Consider the following 6,466-nt stretch of genomic DNA (forward strand, 5'->3'; position numbering starts at 1 on the left):
AGAAAGTCTTTTGCTGAAGATTTCCCTATTTTGCCAATCATGTTAAAAGGGAAACTGTAGACTATAAAGGAAAAATAAGCTATCCTGATAAAATTCATTTTTATAGTCAGATAATTTCCATTGTTAAAAACCGGTCTTTTCCACTGACATGAAGAAAAGTGACAAACTTAGACTCCGGGATGCAATGAGATGTAGCCTTCAGAGAGTATCTTGGAAATGATGACATATGACTGATTAGCTTTCCTCATCAGAAAATCTCCATACTGTCTTTATCCTTCCATTGCCCCTTTCACAGCAGGTCGTACCTCCCTCACTCTTACTCAGGAGAATGACTCTTGCAGGTAACGGTTAAAATGCGTCCAAGTCTGGTTCCTGTAGTCAGTGAGCCCCTCAGCAGCAATGAATCACTAAACCAAATTGTTTGTCTTGGGACAATAGTTAGGAGTCTTACTACACAGTAAGTGGACTTGGTTTTTCATCTTAATTTCCTACATGGTCTGATATAGATGTTAAAGTGAAGAGCTCACCATCCATAGTCTTTTCTGGTTGCTCATAGACAAGACTGTCTGAGCACTCACCTGTTTCTTATCATTTTACGTTAATGGAATAAGTTACATTTTTTCCAAAGAGATATAACACAATAAAACCACAAAGTGAAAGTTAAATAATTTATTGGATTATAAATTCTTTAATGGAGCAATTTGTAAAGAAACAAAATAATACAAGCTTGATTTTCCAGGGCTATACCAAGGAAGCAGAAGTGCAAAAGAAAAAATCAGGAATGTGGAAAAGAATATGCAAATGTCAACTAAATGAATATATACTATATGTGTGGTATATATGATAGCGATACAGGAAGACAGGATAGAGAAGGGGGAAAATAAGAAGGTAAAGGAAAGTTGATCTTCTTGATTGACAAAAACTTCCCTGAGGAAATTGATTCTAACATTCACATTGTCAGAAAAATCCCCATAAATCTTTCCAAAACAAATATTAAATGTTTAAATTGAAATATTATTTTACAGTGTTATGAAATCATGAATTTTTACTGCAAATGTAATTTTGGTGAGAAAAGTATCATATATGTTGGAGCTCATGGTATTAGAGGCTTTCAAAAAGTATTTCTGCTCATATTTCACACTCACACTAATATTTCAAAAATACATTTCCTTGTTTTAAAGTACTAAGCAGTTTATAAATAAGCATTAATAATATTTTCTTAAGGAATCCACTGATTACATAGCAATTGATTTGTAGCATTTTTAATGAGGGGCGAGTATTCCGAGTTGAGAGGAATATACAATATGAATGAGGCACAAGGTTATATCATTAACCATGTTACCAGAGTCCACAATCTAATGGGCTATGGCTTTAGCAAACAAATAAATGACTGAATGGATGAATAAGCAGTTGGCTCTGGCAATAATAAAAATAAGCCATTTTTAGTACCATCTCTTTCTCTCCAGATTCCTAAGGTGTCAATCTCACTGCTATGTGCCTTGTTAGGTTCCGTTTTCCAGAAGATATGGATCCACAAAGTATTTATGTCTCCTGTGGTTTCACTGGCATTCCACGTCTACAGTCTTTAATATTGAAAAATAGGATGAAACCAACAGCAATTTACTTGGACAAATTTCAAAAAAGGACCAACGTTCTTATAACTCTATTATTTAAAAAAGGAAGAGAAAAAGGAAAAATCATTAAAACATCAGAACAATTCTCCAAAGGATCTTAGATATAGGCATAGCAGCTATACACACACATATGTATATGCATCTTCTATGTATAGAAATATTATAAGTATCTATTTATTTAGGATTTCATTTATTTACTTGAGACTGGGGAGATGGGCAGAGAGAGAGAGGGAGAAGCAGACTCCCCACTCACCAAGGAGCCCAATGCAGGGCTTGATCCCAGGACCCCAGGACTATGACCTGAACCAAAGGCAGACGCTTAACCAACCGAGTCACACAGGCACCCTATACCTATTTGTAGTTAAGTGTATGCATATAACATATATGAATCCATAGACACACATATTTGTGTTTGTGTGTATAGAATCCCAAACATTTTAGAACTTGAATTAAATCTTTATATAATATTTGAGACAGTATGTGTACTTGCACACATGTGTTTCTGTCAGAGTACAGCATACTTTATTGATGGTACAAGTCACAATAGGGCTCCCTGAGCTCCACTCTGTCTTCAAGGGGTCTGGATAGAAACTGTTTAGAGATCAGGAGATTCTCAGTGTGTTAGGGGATGAGTTGGGGCAAGGACTCTCCAGCAGCTGAGGGCCTCTCACTTATTCTTATGCTGTCAGTGGGGCTGGTGGTCCAGGGGGTTCTTACTCTTTGCAGGCCACGTGGGCCATAATGTCCAATATCCTGTTGCTGTAGCCAATTCATTATGGCACCAGGAAATGAGCTTGGTAAAGTCACCATTGAGGGCAGTGCCAGTCCCAGCATCAGAAGTAGAAGAGTGGGTGTCACTGTTAAAGTCACAGGAGATAACCTGGTTCTCAGTGCGGCCTAGGATGTCCTTGAGGGTGCTCTATGTTGCCTACTTCACCACTTTCTTGATGTCATAATTTTTAGCAGTTTTCTCCAGGCAGCAAGATAGATGCATCACTGACCCGTTGAGCGTGGGGACATGAAAGACCATGCCAGCGAACTTCCCATTTGGCTAGGGATGACCCTGCCCACAGCTTTGACAGTGCCAGTAGAAGCAGGGATGATGTTTTGGGCAGCTCCTCAGCTACCACACCATGTCCTCCCAGGAGGGCCAGTTATGGTTTCTGGGTAACAATGATGACATGGACTGTGGTCATGAGTCCCTTCATGCTGCCAAAGTGGTCATAAATGACCTTACTCAGAGGAGCCAAAAATTGGAGGTATTTCTGACAACCTGGAGGGAATTGTCATACTTCTCATGGTTCACACTCCTCACAAACATGGAGGCATCAGAAGAATGATGGGTATAGATGATGACTCTCTTGGTGCCATGCTTCACACGAGCCCCAGCCTTCTCCATGGTCATGAAATGAATTCAGCAGCAGTACCACCCCATTTGATGTTGGCGGGTTAGCTGGAGACAGGCTTTCCATTGATAACAATTTTCTTATTCCCAGTATTGACTGTGGCATTGCTATTGCTATGGGTGGACTCATACTGGGACATGTAGATCATGTGGTTGAGGTCAATGAAGGTGTCATTGATGGCAACAATATCCACTTGGCCATAGTTCAATTAGCCCTGGTGACCAGGTGCCCAATTATGTCTTAGTCGGGTTACTCCAACCTTCACCATGTCTCTGAGACCTGGCACCACACGAGAAGATGTGGCTTTCTGCCAGATGTGAAGGAACAGACACACAGTGCATGCACGTACTTTTGAGATGAATTAGAGATTTTAGTACAAGGGATGTTTCACTTCCAAATAAGGAGAGGAACTACTCATCTGCATATTCAATAAGTCAGACATTGGCATGACCATAGTAACCACATAAATACCCCCCTTTTCACCCCCTTGCTGAAGTCTAATATTAAAAATTACCATTCCCAATTTCAGAAATAACTCCTAAAAGTGTTTCCAAGCATCAGCCTGCATTGTCATCCAGTAACAAGTAGGCATAGAAGGCTTTTAGCATAGAGAAAAATAACTGTGAGTAAAACCATATGAAAATTATCTTTCTCTGATTGACTTATTTCACTCCTCATAATACCCTCCAGTTCCATCCATGTTGAAGTAAATATAGGCATTCATCCTTTCTGATGGCTGAGGATTATTCCATTGTATGTATATATACATATATATACATATATATTATGTTATTATATATAACACCAAATATTCCTTATCTTTTCCTCTGTCGAAGGACACCATAGCTCCTTCCACTGTTGGGCTAGTAATGAGTGCATATGATGAGATGAACACTGGGAGTTATACTACATGTTGGCAAATTGAATTTAATAAAAAAAAATAAAATAAAAAAAGAAAAATTCCTCTAGTTGCAATGCATACAATAGGTTGAAGGCAAATCAGGGTTTGCAAGGTTAAATCAAACAAACAAAAAATAACAAGATCCCTTTAGTAGATGTATGGATAAATAAACTTTGGTTTATTTGGTACATCTAGACAAGAAATAATTAGGAATATTAGAGCAAAGAAGAAATCATTTAAGGGGAAAATATAAAAACACTGGAAGTAAAAAAAGAAAATATCTGAAAAAACACTATCATCCAGCACATGTAAAAGTAAAAAAGAAAGGTCAAAGGAAAGAAGGAGAGAAAAGAAAGGAGAAAAAGGGAAAAGGAAATTTAAAAAGAAAGAAACAAGTAAAAGAGAATAAAAGGAAAACCAACTTCTGAAAAATCATGAATCTGGAACAAAGTATGAAAGACCACTTGGCAATTTCAGTTCTTAACACACACACACACACACACACACACACACACACGGTGTTTACTTAAATAATAAATATTAAGCCATGACACAAAGAATAATGTAATCATGAAAACAATACTAAAAAGTAAAAGGAAACAAGAATATAAGAAAAAATTGTAAAGACTAATAATACAAGAAAGTTGCACAAAGATATAAACTAAGATAGAAGAACAAGTCAAATGAATAAAAACTCCCAACATTCTGATGTTATGTCATTTCAAAGCTGTAATTAATGGAGCACACATAAAGGAGCTTCTTCAACATTCAGAATGATTTTAAATGTCAGGGAATGATTTAATAGATGTGGAAAACAAATAATAGAGAGTTTACAATGTTGGAGTACAGTGTGCGGCAGTAGAGAAAGTAAGCAATGGAAAGGAGGAGAAGACACAGACACCTCCCAGGAGTAGGGGGAACAAGCACACTATAATTACAAAATAGATAGATCACAGATGATAGGCAGATGCTAGATAAATGATGGATGATAGAAAGGCAAAGAGATACACAGAAAAATCATATGTTAAACTATGATGAACAATGTGTAACAGTTATGGAAAAACAAAAACTAGAGATAAAAGTGATCAGATTGAATTGAGAAAAGCAATTAAAATGAATGATTGGTAACCTCAGTTTAATTTTAAAAAAACATTGGGGGCCCCTGGGTGGCTCAGTCGGTTAAGCATCGGCCTTAGGCTCAGGTCATGACCCAGGGTCCTGGGATCCAGCCCCAGGTCAGGCTTCCTGCTCAGTGGGGAGTCTGCTTCTCCCTCTCTCTCTGCACTTCCCCCCATCATGCTCGCTCTCTCTCTCTCAGCTATATAAGATCTTTTTTAAAATTAATAATTTTCATTATTTGTTGTGCCATATATCTTCTTTCCTCTTCATTTTTCCTTCTAATCACGGTATGTGTAAGTGGCAGTTAAATTTACCATCTATTCCACAGACGCTAATATGTCAAGGTAGGAGTCTAATGCAATTAGAGAAATATGTAGATATCACCCAAAAATTCTGACTTCGTTCTGAATGCAGGAAGTGCATAATATTTTTCTCTTTTTAAGAAAGAGTTGGAGGGTTTTTATTTTGTTTTTGATTTTGACAGTCCCGAGATTGATTGCTGGGTGTCAGAAGCAGAAATACATGTTTCAGAAGAGGCATGTTGCGGTTGGCTCTCAAAGTAGTAGGCTGTATTGATTTTTTTTTAAATCTAATATGCCTGGTGTTAAATTCCCCTTCCTAACGAAATGTTTATTACATTTATCTATCATCTATCTATCTATCTATCTATCTATCTATCTATCTATCTATCATCTATCATCTATCTATCTATCATCTATCCATCATCTATCTAATGCATAAGCTCTATTCTGAATTTGGGGCTTGAACTCACAACCCCCAAATCACAAGTTGCATGCCTACTGACTTAGCCAGACAGGAGCCCCTCATTATTGAAATAAACTTTTTCTTTTATGGTAGTTCTATATTTACAGAAAAAAACAACAAAGAGAGTACAGAGCACTACTACATATCCGTTGTCAAGCTTCCTACATTGTTAGCACCCTGCATCCCTATGGAATATTTGCCACAACCAAGGAAGCGAGGATGGGATATTACCACTAACTAAACTCCACACTTAATTCAGATTTCACAGACATTTTTTCCTCTACATGTCCTTCTGCTCTTCCAGGATTCTATCCAGGATACAGCATTAATTCTCATCTCTCCCAGGCATCTCTTGACTCAGACAATTTCCTCACAATGGTCTTGTTTGGATGACCTTATGTTTTGAGGAGCCCTGATCAAGTATTTGACAGAATGTCCTTCCATTTGGCTTCCTTTGATGCTTTTATCCCCCTAAACTGAGTGGATTGAAAGACTAGAGAAGTAGCTGTATAATTGGGTAGAAACCAAGGAAACGCGAGGGATGAAGTCCTTAAATGGAGTGTGGGTTCTGAGAAGAAAAACCACAGAGAAAAAGGGGCCTTTTTGTCACCTCATACCGGCAAATTCATACTATCAACAGG

The 6,466-nt window shown here is 37.7% G+C and overlaps 1 pseudogene; it reads right to left on the minus strand.

The window, feature by feature from the left end:
* Positions 1-2,347: 2,347 nt before the first annotated feature.
* On the minus strand, positions 2,348-3,248 carry LOC102152430 (annotated as a pseudogene).
* Between the last annotated feature and the right edge of the window lie 3,218 nt (positions 3,249-6,466).

This window comes from Canis lupus, chromosome 27 (genome assembly GCF_011100685.1).
Source record: "Canis lupus familiaris isolate Mischka breed German Shepherd chromosome 27, alternate assembly UU_Cfam_GSD_1.0, whole genome shotgun sequence".
NCBI lineage: Eukaryota > Metazoa > Chordata > Mammalia > Carnivora > Canidae > Canis > Canis lupus.